At 37.8% G+C, this 21,006-nt stretch overlaps 1 pseudogene; it reads left to right on the top strand.

Annotated features, from left to right (window-relative positions):
* Positions 1–1,925: 1,925 nt before the first annotated feature.
* On the top strand, positions 1,926–2,707 carry LOC100944777 (annotated as a pseudogene).
* Positions 2,708–21,006: the final 18,299 nt, after the last annotated feature.

Below are 21,006 nucleotides of genomic sequence, written 5' to 3'. Positions count from 1 at the left end.
CAGAGAGTAGATTGCTAAAGGCAGTTAAGAAATCATAAAGAAGAAGATGAGGAAAATTAGAGAATTCAAAAATAGGGAAGTTACAAGTTGGACTTGTTATGCTTTTCAGTAAAGAGAAGCTAGTTATTTTTGCCACAATAAGAATATGTCTGCAAAGAGAATAACAGACCCCATGGAGAAAAAGGGGTAACACTACTAGACAAAAGAAATATTTCAGAAGGAAAAAAAACATTTTTCCTAATTATCTAATTTGTTTAGTAGGTGTGGCTTATCATTAAATCTATCCCACTGGTTATTATACAGCTAGATTTAAATTTTAAATACAAAATATTAATATGTTTAAACACACTAGCTCAATAAAAAGTGAAACTCTTTTTTAAAAATATTGATTTCAGTGAGTGATAGTGTGTTCTAAAAGTTGCTTCACTCTAAACATTAATGAAAGCACACCATGTTTTACAAAGCGCCTACTCTATTACTTTCTGTTCTAAATGCAATATTTGTGTTCCAAATGATGTACTGCTTGGCTGTATTCTCGATTGATAGGTGCATAATGTACCATATAATTACACATATGACACATTCAATTACACTGAGTTATTTCTTATAGACTGTCTGCAATTTGTGTTACCTAATTGCTCCATTTAAAACCATAACTGTATTTCCATATAAATGTGGTTCTCATCACACAATTTCAAAATAAGTTGCTGGGTAACTACTGAACACAACAGTAGTGGAAACATATCTAATGTCTATTTCTATATTAAAAGAAAAATGTATACATATAAAATGGGTATATCAAATCTGTGGATCTAAAACTCCGTAATGATCAATTTAAATTAAACAAGGAACTGCGTAAGCATAAGACGCAAGGACCATATCTGCATGCTTGCTACGTGTATGTATAGAATGAAAGCTTTCCATCAAGGTCACTGACCAGAGTTGGCTACACAGACTCTCTATCAAAAAAAGATAGACAGAACAGGATATCACCAACCAATTTGTTTTACCTATACATTGTGAACTCAATAGCAATCCTATTATGCAATACATAGGCAAAGGTAATATAAAGAATTGTAGCTACCACTGCTTTCCTTGCACTATGTTATCTACATAACTAACATTCTTTAAATCTAAGAATATGTCTACTGACAAATTTTAGTGATGAATCACAAAGTAAGTATTCAAATTCCATATATTTCACAGCATTAAACATCAGGATAGCTCTGATTGACCACTCTTTGAAGCTGCAAACTTTTGCCTTCTTGTTAAAAAAAGCTTTTCCATAAGTGGGTTAGGAATATGGTGAGAGAATAGACTCATCTAATTGTCATTTACTCACTCAGGAAACTAATTCATTCAGAAAAGAAAAAAAAAAAACTGCTCTCATGGCAGCACTTCTCTAAGGTAGAAGTTCAAGTATAAAATGTAATTTTATCCTCCTGAGTGTTGCTTTCTACTCTTACCTAGTCTGGTCTTACACCTACTTTGGATTCCCCATTACTCCACATTGCCCAAATCTCCACCACTGCCCCTCTGCTAGGTGACCCAGCTGGCTCCTACATTGTGAATTACATTGGAAATATTATTATTTTATTGGTCTTTTTTCAGAAGCATTTGTTCATATGTAGAAATCACCATGCATTCACTCATTCATTCAACACTTACATACTTCATGATCATTATGTCTTTTTCATCAACGAAAATTTGTATAAATAAGAACCAGAAAGACAGTATCTCATGATTGTTTTATGTAAGAATCAGAAATGAAAGATTATAACAAGTGTCAAGGATAAGAGGGAAAAGGAATCCTTGTACACTGTTGGTGGGAATGTAAATTAGTATAGCCATTATGAAAAAAAGCATAAAAGTTTCCCAAAAATTAAAAATAGAACTACCACCCTTTTGGCTCTCTGAGCACCATCATGGCAGTTGACAAGCACAAGTGCCTTATGAAAAGCGGCAAAAAGGGAGCCAAGAAGAAAGTGGTTGATCCATTTTCTAAGAAAGATTGGTATGATGTAAAAGCACCTACTATGGTCAATATAAGAAATACTGGGAAAACACTAGTCACCAGGACTCAAGGAACCAAAATTGCATCTGATGGTCTCAAAGGTCGTGTGTTTCAAGTGAGTCTTTCTGATCTGCAGAATGATGAAGTTGCATTTGGAAAATTCAAGCTGATTACTAAAGATATTCAGGGCAAAAACTGCCTAACTTCCATGGCATGAATCTTACCCGTGACAAAATGTGTTCTATGGTTAAAAAATGGCAGACTATGACTGAAGCTCATGTTGATGTTAAGACTACCAATGATTATTTGCTTCATCTGTTCTGTGTTGGTTTTACTAAAAAATGCAACAATCAGATACGGAAGACCTCTTATGCCCAGCACCAGTGGGTTTGCCAAATCCAGAAGAAAATGATGGAAATCATGACCAGAGAGGTGCAGATGAATGACTTGAAAGAAGTTGTCGATAAATTGATTCCAGATAGCATTGGAAAAGACATAGAAAAGGCATGCCAATCTATTTATCCTCTCCATGATGTCTTCGTTAGAAAAGTAAAAATGCTGAAGAAACCCAAGTTTGAGTTGGGAAAACTCATGGAGCTTCATGGTGAAGGTCGTAGTTCTGGAAAAGCTACTGGGAACGAGACAGGTGCTAAAGTTGAACAAGCTGATGGATATGAACCACCAGTCCAATAATCTGTCTAAAATTCAGGCTTTTAATAATGACAAATAAAGAATTGTATTTGTGAAAAAAAAAAATAGAACTACAATATGATCAAGCAATCCCAACTTTGGGTATATATTCAAAGCAAAGTCAATATCTCAAAAAGATATCTGCACTACCATGTACATTGCAACACTATTCACAGTAACTAAGATATAGAAACAACCTAAGTTTCCATCAAAGGATGAATGAATAAAGAAATATATAGGATGGAATATTATTCATCCATAAAAACCAAAGAAAGTCTGCCATTTTTTTTGAAAGTCTGCCATTTCTGATAACATGGATAAAACCAGAGGACATTATGTTACACGAAATAAGCCTGTCACAGAAAGACAAATACCACATTTTGTCACTTATTTGTCAAATCTTAAGAACTAAACTCAAAGAAGCAGAAGGCAGAATTGTGGTTGCCATGGGCTGAGGCATGGGGGAAATGGGGAAAATGCTGGTTAAAGGGTACAAACTTCCAGTTACAAGTTCTGAGAATCTAATAAACAGCCTGGTAACTACAGTTAAGAATACTGTATTATTTGCTTAAAATTTGATAAGAGTAGATTTTAAGTGTCCTCATCATATGAGAAAAGGACAACTATGTGTTAATTTGATTGTGATAATTATTGCACACGGATATATATAGTAAAACATTGTCACCTTGAATATATACAATTTTTACTGGTCAATTATATCTCAAAATAGTTGTGGGAAGAGAGAGACACTTATGACTTGCTCCAATGGCACTCACGGATGTCACCATTCTACCAGTTATCATGCAGAGGGACTGAGGGAGGGAGAGAGGGTATAACAGGAGAAGTGATGACTAAAACTAGAACCCCAACTAGAAATCTAAGATGCTAAGAAGACACAAGAGAGTAGCAGAAGATATGAAAGAATCTTCCCTACTGTAGACTGACTCCATCCTTTTTACTCACTGAGCTTCCAGGACAGCTCTCTAGTACCCACTGGAAATGTCCCTTAGAAGCACCCTTACCCACACCCCAAATTTCCAACACTAGCCATTATGCTAAAGATAAGATCTCAAGCATCTTCTATTTTCCATTTTATGTTTAAACTAGGACCCAAAAAGGAAACGAGTCTTCAACTGCTTTTGTAACTTTCCAAGCTATTACATTCAGTTCCCTGGGCACAATGGAATATAATACATTAAACTAATTACCTTTTTTATTGGACTTAGTTAAGTAAAAGCTCAAAACTCATTACGTTTATTTCAAGGACCTAGAGTTCCACCAGAAACAGGAATATCTACTAAGTGTCTGGATTTTGATAGTTTTGTGGTGGGTCACATTTCATGCTTTATAATTATTTGAATTAAGCTGGCAGTTTTGTACATAACAGGAGATAACACACTGCATCTAATTTGTGGCCTCCTTTGTTTTGGAACAATCTGTACTCATTTAACCTACTATCAAGAGCACATTGGTACTCAGAGGAATGTACAGCTTGAGAGCCACCATTTCTTCCCTTATAATAAACATTACAAGTTAAGACATACATTAAAAAAAAAAACCTTTGAAATGTGTTATATATACCTAATCTATAAGCAAAATGACTAATAAAAACAACTACATGTCATGAACAGACCACTATTTACAGTCCCAAAATCACTGTTGGTTTCAAGCTTATCGTGAACATTATTTGGAAGTTTTAAAAAACAGTGCTATATTCCAAATTTGTCAACAATCCAAATTTAGAATCTACATATGGAAAGATTCCTAAACTGGGAACATTTTGAAGCTATTGTTGAGTCTTTGGTCACATATAAACCAAAAGAAGAGTGAAAGAAGATAAAGTGGTATTCTAGTTACTTGATATTTTGTTTTTATGCTAATAACTTACAATAGATGAGAAAATAGTGCTTCCTCAGATAAAATATTTGGACTTTCACACAATATAATTTAAGTAGAATATTCACACCAAAAAATGGTGCAAAATGCCTTTTAGTTTTCTTCCCAAGATTAACTTTATCAAGTATGTTTTACATACGATAAAATGCATCTATATTAAGTGTACAACTTCTGTAAGTTTGGACAAATGTGGATAACCGTGTAATCAACCCCATAACCTAGATACAGAGCATTTGACTCTCACCACAATCTCCCTTATAGCCTTTAAAAAATCAGTCTCCCAATCCCCAGCCCTAGGCTACCACTAATCCACTCTTACTAAAGATTGAAAGGGTAGTGGCCTTACAAAAATTAACAGAAAAATACCTAATCCTTCAATTTCCTAAGAACAGCTAAAGATCAATCCTATGGGTCCTCCCGCTAGCAGGCACCCCACGGGAGTTCTGTTTCACACAACTTCTGAAAAGAGGTGAACAGACAAAAAAGACATGTAAATCTTTCTCTTTCTAAATTGTTTTTGAGAATCTGCTTTTTTAAGGATCCTGAGTAAACAGCAGAACAGGCCGTAGCTCAAGGGCAGAGTTCCACCCCTTGGGATAATCCCATCTCCAAAGAAAAGTGGAGGAGCCAGCTCTTGGACTTTGACATCCGCACAGCTTCAGTTTTGTTGTCTACCTGCCACAAAAAAAAAAAAAAAAAAAAAAAAAAGCAAGAAAGCAGAAGATAGGGCAGTTTCACAGTACCCTCTTAATTTGGCTGCAGCAACTATTTTTGCTTTCTCTTTGTCTCCATAAATACAGCCTCTTGGCCTGCTGCTGGCTTCTCCCCCCTCATTCCTTGGGATGCCACTGCCATCTGCCTGCTTGCTCTCATTCTCTCACTCCAAGAAGACAAAATATTCTTCCTAATCTTTGTCTGGAGAAATCTTTCTCCCCTGCACCCTGAGCAAGCTTGCAAGCTTTCCACCCTAACATAGATTAATAGTTTCCTCTGTTATAGAATATCATATAAACAGAGTTATACACCGTGTACACTTTATGCCTGATTAGTTTTGGTCAACATAACACTGCTAAGATTCATCCATGTTGTTGTATATTAGTTGTTCATTCCTTTTCTTTGCTAAGTGGTATTCCATTATATGCTATGCCACAATTGGTTCATCCACTCATCTGTCAATAGATATTTTAGTCAAAACTACTTTTTAGTGGCACAGCATTCTGTCAGTACACTGGTGTTTGCACGTGCACGTGTGTATGTTGCATGTAGTGTGGTGTGGGTGTACGCAAGGGCTGTGTGGTGTAAGATGTGGTGTCTTTGGTCATGAATCAGCTTAAGGGAGGAAGAGATATTTCTGGTTACTCTACCTTTGGAGTTTCTACCCAAAATTAGACTTCTAGGGAAATTCCCCAATCTTTGATTTGTTTAGATAAACTCAGAAGTCTTATTTGTTAAAAGTTTTATTTATGGTGGTTCATAACAGCAGCAACAGCCAGCAGAGGGCGGCCTGCGAGGCGTACTGGGCACCTACGTCCAGCACGGTACTCCCTGGGTGATCACCCCAACCGCCTTCCGGGACAGCCACCAGGGGGCGCGACGCACCGCAAAGACACCAGCGCCTCTTCTTTGCCTGAATTGGTCTGTTGGGAAGGTGATTTGCGAGGAAATGGGCCAGTTTCTATAAAAACAAAAATCTCACCAAGTTTCTGAGGATGCTAAAAGGAAAGCCTTCTGACTCTGGTGGAATTTTTCATTTTCTGAGACTCCTCAGAGTGGGTGTTCTCAAAGTCATTGAACCTCAGTTTCCTAAGGCTCCATAACAATTACCACAAACCGAGTGGCTTAAAACAACACACAGTGACAGATCCTCACAGATCTGGAGGCCAGAAGTGTAAAACCAAGCTGCTGGCATGGCTGCACGCCTCCTAGGTCCGGGAGACTCGCCCTTCCCTCCCTGGCAGCCGGCCACTGGGCAGCTGGGCAGCTGGGCAGCTGAGGGGAGTGGGCAGAGCTCTGCTCCAACTGGGCTTTGTCCCCCCTCCTCGTACCTGCTCCTGTCTCTTATTAATAGAATAACATCTATGCTGGCATGTCGGACCCACACAAATAGTCCAAAGTTACCTCCTCATCAGGATCCTGAGCATAATGACTTCTTTAAAGACCCTTTTTCCAGATAAGGTAACATCTAAAGTCCCAGGGCTCAGGACTTGGTATCTTTGACTAATAATTATTCAACCTGCCACCATCTCAGCTATTTCCGCAGGTCTCATTCAAGTCCTTAATCTCCCTCAGACTCAGTGTTCTCATGTACAGAATATTGACAATATCATCACTTCTTTTTCACCAGCACATTAGGGGTCCACGTAAACCAGTTTGTAGTCCAAAGTAACAGACAAAGGTTTAATTTTTCAGGCCTCAATGCATTTCTACAATAGAAGAGCACGAGTTTGTCCCTTGAAACTTTTAAATACAGTATATTTTCTTCTTTGTTGCCATATATGTATTCATTTATTAGTTCATTCAACAAATATTTGCCTGATCTTTACCTTGAACTCTTTAGGGCACTAAACAAAGTCCATACTCTCATGGACCTCATATTCTGAAAACATTTCTAGGTGAATGTGTCAACACCTTTGAGTAAGATAGGGAAGAAAGAAAAGCTCCCCCCACCCCCAAAAAGGGTATATTGTTGAACTAAGTCCTATACTGCCAGGATCTAACTCTGCCAATCCTACACTGCCAGGACTTGTAGGAATGGCTTTCAGAATTGTCCACTAAAAGAAAAGGAAGATTAACCCACAGGCTCCTCTCTACCACTGCTTCAGGATTGCCTCCAGGACTTTAATGTCCCTGTCCCAAGAGGGCTACACGCAGGTGCAGTGTAAAAAACAGTCCTGTGAATCCAGAGAAGGTCTAAAGCAGCACACAAGGCACCCTTGAGTGACATTGACATGTGAGAGAAGTCTGCACCTGTACAGAGCAGTCCACTGTGGCTGTAGCCAAAATCAGAAGCAGCCATTGGCACATGACAAATCAATTAAAGGTGTCTGCACCACTCGCCTTGCCAACATTTACCACCTTCTCCCTGCCTCTGCGCTTATTAAACACGATGTAGTTAATAACAGAGACTTTTTAGTCAGTGATGAACCACATGACTCATCAACCACAGATGACTACGTTATTGATTTATGTTGCTGCTATACTATATTTTTTATTGTCCTTTTAGAGTATAATGCTTCTACTCTTAAAAAACTTAACTGTAAAACAGGTATTCAAGAAGAAGGCACTGTTACCATAGAAGATGACAACTTCATGTATGTTATTACCCTGAAGACCTTTCAGACGGACAAGATGCGGGGGTAAAAGACAGAGATGTGGGTGATCCTACGCTCTGTACGACTAAGCTAATACACATGTTTATGTCTTAAGCTGTAAAAAAAAAATTTAAAGCAAAAGAATTTAAACACAGAAAAGGTCTATAGAATAAAAATATAAATAAAGAAAATATTTTTGTACAGATATACACTGTGCTTGTGTTTTAAGCTGAGTGTTATTACAAAAGAGTCAAGCGGTTTAAAAAAGTCGAAAAGTTTATAAAGTAATAAAATAACAATAAGCTAAGGTTATTTATTTGGGGGAAAGGAAAATGTTGTACGCATTTAGTATAGACTAAATGTACAGTGTTTATAAAGTCTACAGTCGGGTACAGCAATGTCTGAGACCACCACATTCACTCACCACTCACCCGCAGTGACTCTCTGTCCTGCAAGTTCCATTCGTGGTAAGTGCTCTATGCAGGCATACCTTTTTTTTTCTCTTGCTTATCTTTTACACTGTATTTTTGCTGTACCTTTTCTATGTTTAGACATACAAATACTTATCATTGCATTACAGCTGCCTGCAGAATTCAGTGTGGTAACATGCCGTGTGGGTTTATAGCCTGGGCGCAGTACGCTAGCCATTAAGCCTGGGTGTGTAGCAGGATCCACCATCGAGCTGCGTGTGTGTACACTCTGTGATGGCCTCCCAGTGACGAAATTGCCTAACTATGCTCTTCACAGAGTGTATCCCTGTCCTTCAGGGATACATGACTGTGCTTGTGAAACACTCAGAACGAAGCACAAACACTATGTATTGATATAAAATTGACCATGAGCAGGCTCGGCGCCTATAGCTCAACCGGCTAAGGCGCCAGCCACGTACACCTAAGGTGGCGGGTTCGTATCCCCAGCCCAGACCCGCCAAACAACAATGATGGCTGCAACCAAAAAATAGCCGGGCGTTGTGGCGGGCGCCTGTGGTCCCAGCTACTTGGGAGGCGGAGGCAGGAGACTCGCTTGAGCCCAGGAGTTGGAGGTTGCTGTGAGCTGTAATGCCACGGCACTCTGCCCAGGGGGACAGCTTGAGGCTCTGTCTCAAAAAAAAAAAAAAAAAAAATTGACCATGAGCAAAAATCAGAGGCCTAGAGTGGCTGAAGACAGAGTGACCACCATCGCCATCTGTCGGTTTAAACAGAATTTATGTGCTTGTTTACTGTGCAGAGTAGCTCGGTTTGGATTAGGAAACATTCATTATTTGAACATATGGAAGCAAAGGAATTTCTGTAATTCTTATTGCACAGGGCTCTGTGAGGAGTAGACGAGATAATTAATGGGAAACTACTTTATCTAGTATAAAACATTATATAAATGTGAGTTTTTACAAATATATGGAAGATCTAAGCCTCATGTCTGTTCCTAGCCCAAGTTAAATCCTAGTGCATGATAACCAGATACCCAGCTGATAAAGTTTATAGAATGCTGTTCTTGTGTTTTTCCTTTTGACTGAAACATCCTTTCCATGATTTTCACCTGCTAAGGTTCAAAGTCCAGTTCAGATGTCACCCCCCAAATAGAGATCATTTCCTTCCATGCATTCTATTTGCATCATCACCACAAAGCACTTGCCATATTATATTGTGGTTAATTGTAAATAATTCTCTGGTCTCACTCAAAAGTGAACTTCTTAAAAACAAGAGCTATACCTGACTTTTCTTTGTATGCCTAGCACATAGCATTATATTTGGCATATAGCAGGCATTCGATAAATGTTTGTTGAAATTGTTGAATTAATTTGCCATCAAATAACAACAGCCCCCTTCCTACTTAGCTGTGTCTCACAGCAAGCAGCCAGGCCCAGCAGGGTGGAAGAGATGAAGGGAATTCATCTAAAATCAATTTATTTGGGGAGAAAATGTACTGTAGTCAATGAAATGATTCAGTTTCATCTTTTTGTACATAGCTTTCAAGCTGAATATGATCATAATTTTATGTCAAATATCAAATCCCTTAAGTCATGTGGAGATACATTTCTTTTTTTGTATATAGCATAACAATGTAAAAACAATACTAACAAAACTCTGCAGGAACTAAACCCTGGAGTTATAGAAAGTAAAAACACTAACAGCTCACCTGGTAATAGCTAGGTATTGTATAGTTTGGAGAAAACACGCACACACACACACACCCTCAAAAAAACCCCAAAAACCTCCTACAAACACATACATAGATACTTGGAAAATACATATGCTCTTAGAATTATCAATTTTAAGAAAAAGAAAGACATCTCTTCCAAAGGAGAGAAAAACATATGACTCATTTCAAAATCAGTAGGCTCCATTCCAATTAAACAGATTGCCGACCAGAAGACAGCTCAAGATTGTTGTGAGGACTTCATGGGGCCTTTCTCTCTCATTTCTGAAACTAATGAGAAATGCTCAGGATATAGCAGGCCAGGGATAAGAAAAATATGTAAACCTAGCTATGTAGTAACTCCTCTGAACAGAGGAAGGCCTTGCTGAAATGAAGCATCCTAATTAACTGGAACAATGCCCAAGCGTGGTTAGTTTAATGCAGCCGCTATAGATCACGCTTTCTTACCAGCAGATGAAAACAACTTCCAAGTAGGATTTTTAAAACTGAAAAAAGATGATTTTTCCTTTTGAAGTACAACAATGATTTGCTCTATACAAATATGCAGGGTTTGACTAGCTCATTTGCAAAGTCATTTGAATACAGGCAATATCAGTCCTTATAGAGTGGCGTTACTTCACCCAAGACAAAGCAACAGGTCTTCTAGCCCCGACCCTCCCACTACTGTGCCTGTCTGCCACTCGGAGTCTGAAGTCCTCTGCTGAGGAGTGGGCAATGGCGAAACCTCTCTATAACTTGCTTGCCACAGTCAATCTCCTAAACCCTCCTACAAAATATGCCGGCTTTCTTCACACCCTCAGCCAGCTCCTTCAACTCACAGCCCCTGCTCTGTGATGGGTATTCTGAGCCCATGTGGTACAGGCTATAAGTGCTACTGCCTTAAAGGTAACATTTCTTTTCCTTTTATCTTTTTTCCTTGGGGGGGGATGGGAGGTGGGGGGGGCAGGTTTTGTGCCTGTATTTCCCAAGTTGGTCTCAAAACTCCTCTGGTCTCAGCCTCCCACTGGGACTATAGTTGCATGCCAACTTGCCTGGTCTTCCTAACAAAGTTGTTGTGGTGACATCCTTAGAGGTGTCCTAATGATGGAGACTGCCAGCTCCATGGCGAGCCCATGAGGAAGATATCATCTCGTGGTCTTTTTAGCACCTCTCAGCTCATAAATATGCATGTTCTTAGATCCTAAGGACATTCCACGGGCACTTTGGGGGGCTCTGGAATAGCAATCCCATATCTTCTGGCTCCAAGAGTCTCTTTAATCCCATTATTCATAAGGAAAGAGGGAAGTAGCTCCTGAAAAACCAGACATAAGGTTGCAGCCAGGAGTTAGCCAGTAAAATTTACACTTAATAATTTTGCTTGTTTGAGTTTTATTTTTTCCACAAAATAGCATCAGGGATGATTTGGGGACAAGGGATAGATACCTCCCACATTTCCCCAGGGTAATAAAGGCATGTATTTCCTTGTAAATGCAACTATCTGGGAAAAGTTACCACACCCTCTCATGCATACATGGAGGGGAGAGTGTCGTTTTTTCCTCCCAGCAATTCCTTCAAAAGTCGTACCCCACTCACGGCCTTGATTTTGTTCTCTAAAGCCATCTGTTTATCACCTATCTTCTTTCTCTCTAACTGCCTCTGCTGTTTTCATGTCATCTTTTAGAACTTCCAGAAAAGGCAGGACAGGAAACTGAGCTGTCCTCGTAGAAGGAACAACCCTGTCTTTTACAGAATGTTTGCCCAGGCCCAGGACCCCAGCACCGGCACCCGTCCCACAAAACATTTCAGCCACACTTTGCCTGTGGTTAGAAGAATTCTAAAGAGAATATCCATAAATGTGTAACTGTGGATTCTGGAAATGCAATTACCAATTGCATTTGATCTTCTCAGGAGAAAGACTAGGAATAGAAAGCAGAGTCAACAGAGAGGAAGCAACGAAATCTGAAGAACTCCTGAGGACCTAGGGTGGCACTGTTTACCCATCACATTCCAGCTGAAGATTACTCGGAATGTGACCAAAGGGAACATACACAGTTATCCAAGTAGCAGAAATTGACTCATCAGGTGTCGCTTTTGAGTGGCCTCGAGTACATACACTCTTCCTCTGAATCCGTTATCCCAAGCAATTTTTGATACCAAAATAAAGATGTCTGGGTCTCTCAATGCCAGGAAAATAGATGCTCTAGAAAAGGGGCACGAGCTCTATCCCTGGAAAAGGTAATCACCCCATGGATACTAGTAAGTTAGCCATAAAGTTTATACATCTTCTCATGTGATTTTGGTTAGTTTGTGCCTATCACCGTGATACTCTGAATGTGTTCACCTAGTTCAAAACTGAAGGCCATTCCCCTGTGACTTCCTCAGTAACTAACAAGAGCTCACATTCATATTTATCCTATGCCAGACCTTTCCTAAACAATTCGTATAACATATTTTACCCTCACAACAACCCTATATAGTAGGAATAGGGATTATTATTACTCACATTTTACAGACAAAGAAAATGAGGAACTTGCTTATTATTACACAGCTGGCATGTGGCAAAGTCGTTGCCCTTAAGCCATATACAATGCTGCCTTTTAAAGTGACATGCACCCTGGCAGTCTGTGTCTGGGCCTCTAGCTAGCCTATCTAAGGGCTTCTCCCTTAAGTTCTGCAGCAGAATTTTTACATAAAATACAATTTATTAATTCATTTTTTGAGTGACTATAACTGATAGTCATAATAACATAAAAAAACTTTTTATATGTTTCATTATAATACTTGATGCTTATTTAAAATATATGTAGCACTTGTAAGGTAAAAAACATAAGCATATAATGAATATTTGTGAATTCTCAGTCCAACTTAACTATGAATCGCTTTCACCACTGCATACCTCTGGGTGCTCCGTTTAGCTTTCATACCTGTTTCTACCATCTAGAAGAAATCATTATGCTAAATTTTAGTGCTTATAGTTCCTTTCTTTCTTGCTATGTTGCCATCACACACACGTATATGTGTATGTAGAGAGACAATACACATTTCTGAGCTTTATAAAACTAGTGTTACATGACATGCACTCTTGTCCTTCTTCCCATTCAAACTTGTTTACAACTCTCATTTATGCTGCTGCATGTATTTGTAATACATTCAGTTTACTGATTTCCCATAACTGTGCCCTAATCTGAAAAGTTAAATACCGGAGGTTTAAATACCAGTGAATTCCTTTATAGAGATTCTAAAATAGAGAAACAATTTGAACTAATTCTTAAAGGACAAATGGTATGTTTGAATACAAAGGAGGAAGATGAATGCTTGAGAAAAATGAAGAGAACTGTGAAAAAAATAAATGGTATGTTCAGGCAAAAATACATGTTTTGCTTAGAATAATACATTGAACCAGCCAAGGGGACTGAGAAGCAACAGTCAGAGAGGAGGGAGGCAAACCAGGAGAGTGTGAAGTTTCAGGAAGAAAGAGGTGTCGGTTTCAAGAAATAAAGAAGATGATCAAATGAGTTGAAAACTGCTGATGAGAGAAAAGTGTCTCTTGGACTTTTTAACTTAGTCATCAAGCCATCCATTTAACATTCAATTCCTCTAATGTGTCTCATTCTAATTCCGTGGTCACCCAATCACTTTTTGATTGTGAACTGATTTCCTATGTAATGCTGCTATAGAGGGGGACTTCATCAAGAACAAGGACTTAAAGTCTAGTCCCTCTAAATTATCTTATGATAAATTAACAAAGTACGTTCTGATTATGTGTTTAGTTCCTATACCTATCTATAGGAGTGTATCATTCTGCTAAGGCTGCTAGAACAAGATCTCATAGACGGGGTGACAACAGACACCAACAACAGACAATTATTTCCCATAGTTCTGAAGGTTAGGAAATCCAAGATAAAGGGGCTAGTTGATTAGTTCTTAGTGAGGGCCTTCTTTTTGGTTTGAAGATGGTTGCCTTCTCTCTGTGCCCTCACAAGCATTATTTTGTCTGCCAAATCATCAAAGCTTTCTTCCTATTCCTACAAAGCCACCAATCTTACCATGAAGGTTCTGCTGACCTCATCTAACCCTAATTATCTCTCAAAGGCCCCCATCTTCACATACCGTCACGTTGAGGGTCAGGACATCAACATATGGATTGTATGGGGGGAGGAGGAGGATACAATGAAGTGCCCAGTAGGGAGAAATGTGGGAATTCTCATGTGATCATAATAATAATTTAGCACAAACTATTGAATAGGTGCCTATACTCACATCAACACTGCCCCCAGAATAAAATTCATCAGCCAAACTCTTCAACTCCCTTGAATTAAGAATTAAACACAAAGCTTTAGCCATAAAGATATAGAAACAAACAGGATATAACAAGTTCTAAGAGCAGTTCCCAGCTTGAGTCACTAAGGAATTGAGGAGTGACCTCAATGACAGTCATCACAAGGGCACTGCGCTCTCTGCGTAGGTCCATGGTCCTCTCCCTTCAGGTCCAGGGAGTATTTCTGTGTGCCTTGCACAAGTCCTATTTTGAAATTTCTAGCAAATGGCACAAACTGCCTCATTATCATTCACATACTGCTCACAGTAAAATCATTAAGCACCAGATTTTAACCAATGGCTTACACTTGGCTTTCCCCCTACATGTTCTGCAAAACCCTGGCTTCCTCCTCAGCTTGCTAAAGGAAAAACCCCGGTGCGTCGGTGACTTCCTTTTCTCCAGCTGCCTTCAGCGTGCTGGGTCTTTGTCCTTCCTCTGTGATCAGCGTCAGTACTCTTCATATGTGACAATATCAAAGTATGTTTACCCTTTCTGGTAGAAATATTCCTTCCTGATGGACGTCAAACTGAAAATGCCTTTTTCCTTGCAGCCCCCGAATCCTGGCCAGTGACATTATTAACAAAGAAAAAAATTGTTAAAGGTTGATCAATAATTTTATACCTAATATCATGTGGGCTACTTCTGAATGTGTTCTCACAACACCACGGTGTTTGTGGACTTAGTTGAGTAACTTCCCTTTTTTTTTTTTTTTTTGGCGTTTATACCTTTTAATTCATTTAATCTTTCACATTTTTCTCCTCAGTGGTTAACCTTACTAAATTTCTCCCTGCTTTGGGGAATAAAATGTTGCTGCTTCCTGAGGATTCAGCTACAGCACAGATTGACCAGCTCATCTTTCTTGTTTTTCATTCTGAAGCAACTTCTGTTTCTTAAATCCATCAGTTGCATCAATACCCGATTTCTCAAATATTTATCTGCAAATATAGCTATACATCCAGTCCATTTTGTCACTGCCAAGATTTGGCCATTTTGCAACTGATTTAGATCTAAACAGTGTCATTCATTTTGTGGAAGTGTGGAGCTATGACAGTTTCTTGTAACAAAAATAATGCTGCTTACTGGTAAGAAAACCATAAATTATAAAATGCAGTTTCCTTTTTCTTGACTCTAATTATGCTTTTCTTAAAAACTGCAAATCAGCTATAAATTTTAACTATTTATCTTCTGAATTTAATGTACTTCTCCTTCTTGGTTTTAGCAATTGGTGAGCAAACTTTACTCCAGATTATACAATCTAGTTTTCAGAATTTCTGATCCCCAAATCATACATCACTGTGCTCATTGTAATAATTGATTCTGTTAATAGGACACAATATCAGCCAGACTGTGGTTTCCAAATACCTTTTCCTGCAAAGGAAGCAGAGATCCATGGGTAAATAGTTAAATTTTAAGTCTGGGACATAGAAGGTACAAAATGAATCTGAAATACTTTCTTGTAACCAAAAAAGAAAAAGAAGAAGTGCTCAAAAATTATGAAAAAATAACCAGAATATATAGCAGCCAGCTTGAAAGGACTCCCACTGGTCATATCTAGGATAATTTATCATCAAAATAAATACAGAGGGAGATATGCTATAATCCATTAAATTAAATAAGAATCTCTCAGTTCTTACTGATAAGAAATTAGCAAATAAATGAGAAAGAAGCTCTTTTTTTATAACAAAATGCCGACTAATGAACACAGAAGGAAGAATAGAGTTAGAGAATCACCACTTTACAACCATTCTAGTAAAAATTGAATCAGGCAAGAATCATCAATGGATCCTAAATTTAGTGGTGAAAAGTTTAAAAGGAACAAATTATTTATATAGTCTCAAAATTTCTTCCCACAAGGTACTTCTTCTAAAATAAAAAAAATAACAGTACAACAGATGTTGTACTGGCAACATCTTAACCAAGTGATTAAAATTAATGTTACCAATAAGGTACGTTTTGGATGTGAGAAGAAAAAACAGATTGTATGTAGTATTCCTCTAAAAATATATACAATATATAAAATCAAATATAAAAATACATATATATAGAAAATCAGAGACACTCAAATAGAAAGACTTTTTCTGTAAAAGTACTGTCCTGTGTTCTTCAAAAATGTTAATGGTATAAAAGACAAAGAAAGGGAGAAGAACTGCTCAGATTAAAGAAGGCTAAAGATATAGGACAATTGGGTTGGAGCTTGAGCTAGAAAAAAAATTCTGTAGAGGACAATGCAGAGTCAGAGTTCTCCAGAGCAAGAGCACCAATTCCCAATTCCTTATACAGGCAGTCCCCAGGTTACAAGTGTGATAGGTTCTGTAGGTTTGTTCTTAAGCTGAATTTGTATGTAAGTTGGAACAGGCACATTTACCTAATGCCTATAATAGACTCTGTTCATAAGTGTGAGTCAAACTTCAGATGGATGTTTATAACTCCGGGACAGCCTATAATAATAAAGCCCTTCCTATATAGCAATAATGGAAGCTGGTAAGTCCCAAGATCTGCAGGGTGAGTTGTCAAGCGGGAGCTGCAGACCTAGGAGAGCCAACAGTATAGCTCCAGTCTGAAGGCTGGCTGACCCGAGACCCGGGAAGAGCCACAGTTTCAGTTCTAGTCCAAAGGCAGGAAAAAGTCAATGTCTCAGATCCAAGATCTTCAAAGCAGGAAGTTCTCTGACTTGGGAAGGGGGGAGGGACCCATCCTTTTGATCAATTCAGGACTTCTACTGATTGAATGGGCACTCTGCTCTACTCTGTCTAGAAATTTAAGTGTTAATCCCATCCCTCATAGAAACGCCAGAATGACATTTGAACAACTACCTAGGTACTCCCATGGCCCAATCAAGTTGACACATAACAAAAATTACAGACACTATTGAGTCAATTGACAAAATTAAAGAATATAGTTTACAGATTAAAGTCTCATATCACTGTTAATATTCCTCGTCAAGAGGGTAGAATCATGTTATGTGACTTTTTATCACAAACCTATCAATTTATAAAAAATATTTTTAATGTTAAGTTTTCTGAATTTAATTTTTATTTGACTATATAAAAGATTATTGATCATGCCACTGCCTCCAGCCTTCTAGCCTGGGCAACAGAATGAGACTCTTTCTACAAAAATATTAATTATTATAATAACAATTTTTTTTAGGAAGCATACACTGAATAATCATTGGATAAAAAGGCATATTGTAAGCAGGTCAGAAAAAATATCAAAACACAAAGAAAGAGAAAATGATACAGCAAATGTGGCATAGTCTCCAGGTGATTCAAAAGTATAGTCAGACTTGAGAACCATACAACTAAGGGATCCACTCTCACCTATAAAATGATCTCACAATATGTTATGTTAAATGTGATCCCTAAATCTCCCCTCCTTTTTTAAATAAAGTCAAGTGTAATCATAATTATAATCAACAAGTACATATTGAGATATTATACTAATAAGGCAAATATCAAAAAAGGCATTTCTGGGGTTCCCTTTGTATATGAAATCCAGGGTCAGATGCCCACCTGGCATCTGTGTATCTTGTCTCACATCACCGTGGGGTCATCACACACAAGCTGTGCAATGAAGCCACATGCTCTGTATGGACTGAATTTTATTCCCAGGGGCAGAAAATTGCCCTTGCTTAAAGCTGTGTGAATAACAAGAGCTCTTCTTTCGAAGCATGACAGTTAATCCTGAAACAATCAGATGCAGACAACCTAGTGAGTAATGAACTTGAGTAGGTCAGTAGAGAACCACATGATTTACATTCATTAAAACTAATTAAAACCACAGGCAGGAACTAAAGCTGGTGACTTTTTATAATCAACGATTATTGAACTATACCACAAATTCTTTTAACAACTCATTTAAAACTTCTTTCTAAACAGTTAACTCTCTCTACCCTACACCCTAGATTAGAATTCCGTGTTGGATTTTGTATCCTGCCAGGTAGGATATTTTATTATTCTGCTATAAGGACTCCAAGAATCATGGCATTTATTGCCACTGTAAAATGTAAACAGTCTAAGCAGAGATTTATGGCCTCATTTGATCCAATAGAGCTGTGTCCTACATCCCTTCATTTTTCCCACAAACATTTGTGGAACACCTACTCTCTGAAAAGTACTATATATTTGTTATCTAAGAACCATAATATTTGTAAAGTACACAGATAAAAAGCTCAACCTCCATGCTGAAGCCATCTGTCAGAACTGTTAAATCCACTTTTTAGCCAGTGATCCAAAGTAAGACTCTGATTAATCTTTAGCCCAACCTTGTAATCAATCCTCTAGTGAAGTTTTTTCACTAGATAAAATAGCATCTCCAACTCCAAGATCTTTAATGAATGTTGTAACATTTATAAATTCAAATGGTACATCCCAGCAAAAAATTGAGTGACACCATTAATCAATTTCCAGTCCAGCATTCAGTGATTAAATTTCTGCATCTTTTAAATAGATAGGGAGTTGTATAAGTGGTACTTTTCAGGACTCATAAAAGATGAAGTATTGTAGAAAGAACAGTTAAAGACGACCAAGTTCTTCGAGAGTATCAAAAGTTGTGAATAAGCTATGTTATGATTTGCACTGGTTGGACTACACGTGGCTTGTCACACCGCTCTCATCTGGGAATCTCCTTTCTTCCTTTTCTACCTGAAAAACAAAAATCTATCCCAGCTGAGTGAAGCTTCTTAAGGTTCACTTTAGTTTAGTAAATCACATTGTACTTAGTGGTTTTAGAAGTCCATGTCACCCATACGTTAAAAACTTGTGTAGGACTAGACTGAGCCATATTCACTTTTATAGTCACAAGTACCTAGCAAAGTGCTTGGCACAGTGTAAGACCCCAGTGAGTGTTTGCTAAATTCTAACCAAACTGGATTCTGTTTTACTATCATTCTGAATTACTATGAAAATGATTTTTCAGATTATTGAGCAGATGCTGTCAGAGAAGTGAAACACTGTTTAAAACTGCCCCCCAGCTTTTGACAAAAGAGAAAGAGAAAAGATATGGTGGCACATATTGCCACTGTTCGACCAAACTAGTGAGACATTGGCTATACACAACCTCCTGCTATTACAGACTGCTAACAGACTTAGTCAGGCTCTTTCCTGAGGAGATGTTGTGTACAGTTAGCTTTAAATGATAGTCCCGCTGTGGTCTGAGGCAAGAGTGTTTCATAACACATATGCCGTAGCAGGTCACATCTCTTCACCTTAAGGCTGCAGATTCATATTAAAAAAAAATGTCCTTCCTTGTTCCCTCTGGGAATTCAAACCAAGTTAACATTATCAATAACCCTTCAGTCCTAGAATGTTTACTGATGCACTGCTTGCCTTAAATCAACAATGAGTATTTATCTAGTCCTGTAAAACTGACCATCAGGCCACCTGTCAAAGGTCAGAATGGTCAAATATGAAGCCACCCTTTGCTTCTTTGGCTTTTATTTAGCCTTTTTTGATTCTGGTTTGCACTCTCCATGACCAAAGTACTATGACTTTGCCAAAGTTAAAAATGTTGGGTCAAATCTACCTTTATGAATATTCTTTAACTATTCAAAACAAATACATCTAAGCACTTGCCTTTCCTTTGTCCTATTCAAGACCATCCTCATGGCCAAGTCAATGTCTGTGTCATTTAGAAACTTACGCAGTCTCATAGGAAAACATTTTCATATATTTCTAAGGACTTTCTCTTTCAACACCAGGTAAGGGCATTTTCCCTACTTGAGAAACCAAAGTCAAGTTTCTATAGTGTGATCTGGTTAGAATATTCATATTTAAAAATAAGATAAAAATAATTAAACATACTGTTAAAGAGCTAGCTGGCATCAGCCAATAAAACAAGTACTTTTGGTTATTCCTAAATTTATTTGGTATCATTATAATTTGCTATAAAACTGAATTTATTTTGCAATTTAAACTTTTCAAATTTGAAGGACATGAGGAGTATGGTCAATAAATGGCTTAAATGCCAATGTTTAAGACAAAATAAAACATTATAGGAATAACATTCTATTCTTTACAATTTCATGCTGAACAATGTATGTCACGGTGAGAATTTATTACTGCATTGCCATTAGAGCCAACATTGAATTTCTTCCTTCTGTTCAATTATTTTAATTATCTAAATTGATTGGCATTCTTTTTTTCACCCATTTCACTTCTGCAAATCAATATCAGACCATGGTCAAAGAAGGGCCTAGACAGAATAAAAAATTAAAATTTATATTCCTCATATGTATTTATGTGGTCTTCCAGTTACTCTGACCTCAACTAGTAATTTCAACCACACAACAAAATTCAATAATAAGAAAATTGTGTTATGTTTAAATAACTCTTACACATATTTTCTCTTCAAGTGTGAAATTAGAAAGTGACCACTGAAGAATTTATTTTAATTAGAAAGGGACTGAAGGGAGAGAGGAGAAAAAAATAATTAACTAGAAACGTATGTGATTTGAACTAAGGGTCACTGCCAATTACTTAAAAGTTGAATTCCAAGAGAAAATATTCCAGCCCCAGAGGAGTTATCTTAGCTCATAAGGAGAGGTTTGAAATTTTTGACTAGGTAGTATTTAATGCAGTATGATAATAGTAGTAACTAATAATTCTAAATGTTTGACAACAACCAGAAAAGGTAGGAACTAT

The sequence above is a fragment of the Otolemur garnettii genome, unplaced genomic scaffold, assembly GCF_000181295.1.
Source record: "Otolemur garnettii isolate 467f Iridium unplaced genomic scaffold, OtoGar3 scaffold00005, whole genome shotgun sequence".
NCBI lineage: Eukaryota > Metazoa > Chordata > Mammalia > Primates > Galagidae > Otolemur > Otolemur garnettii.
The sequence above is the reverse complement of the archived record's forward strand: the minus strand, read 5'-3'. Positions and strand labels throughout refer to the sequence as shown.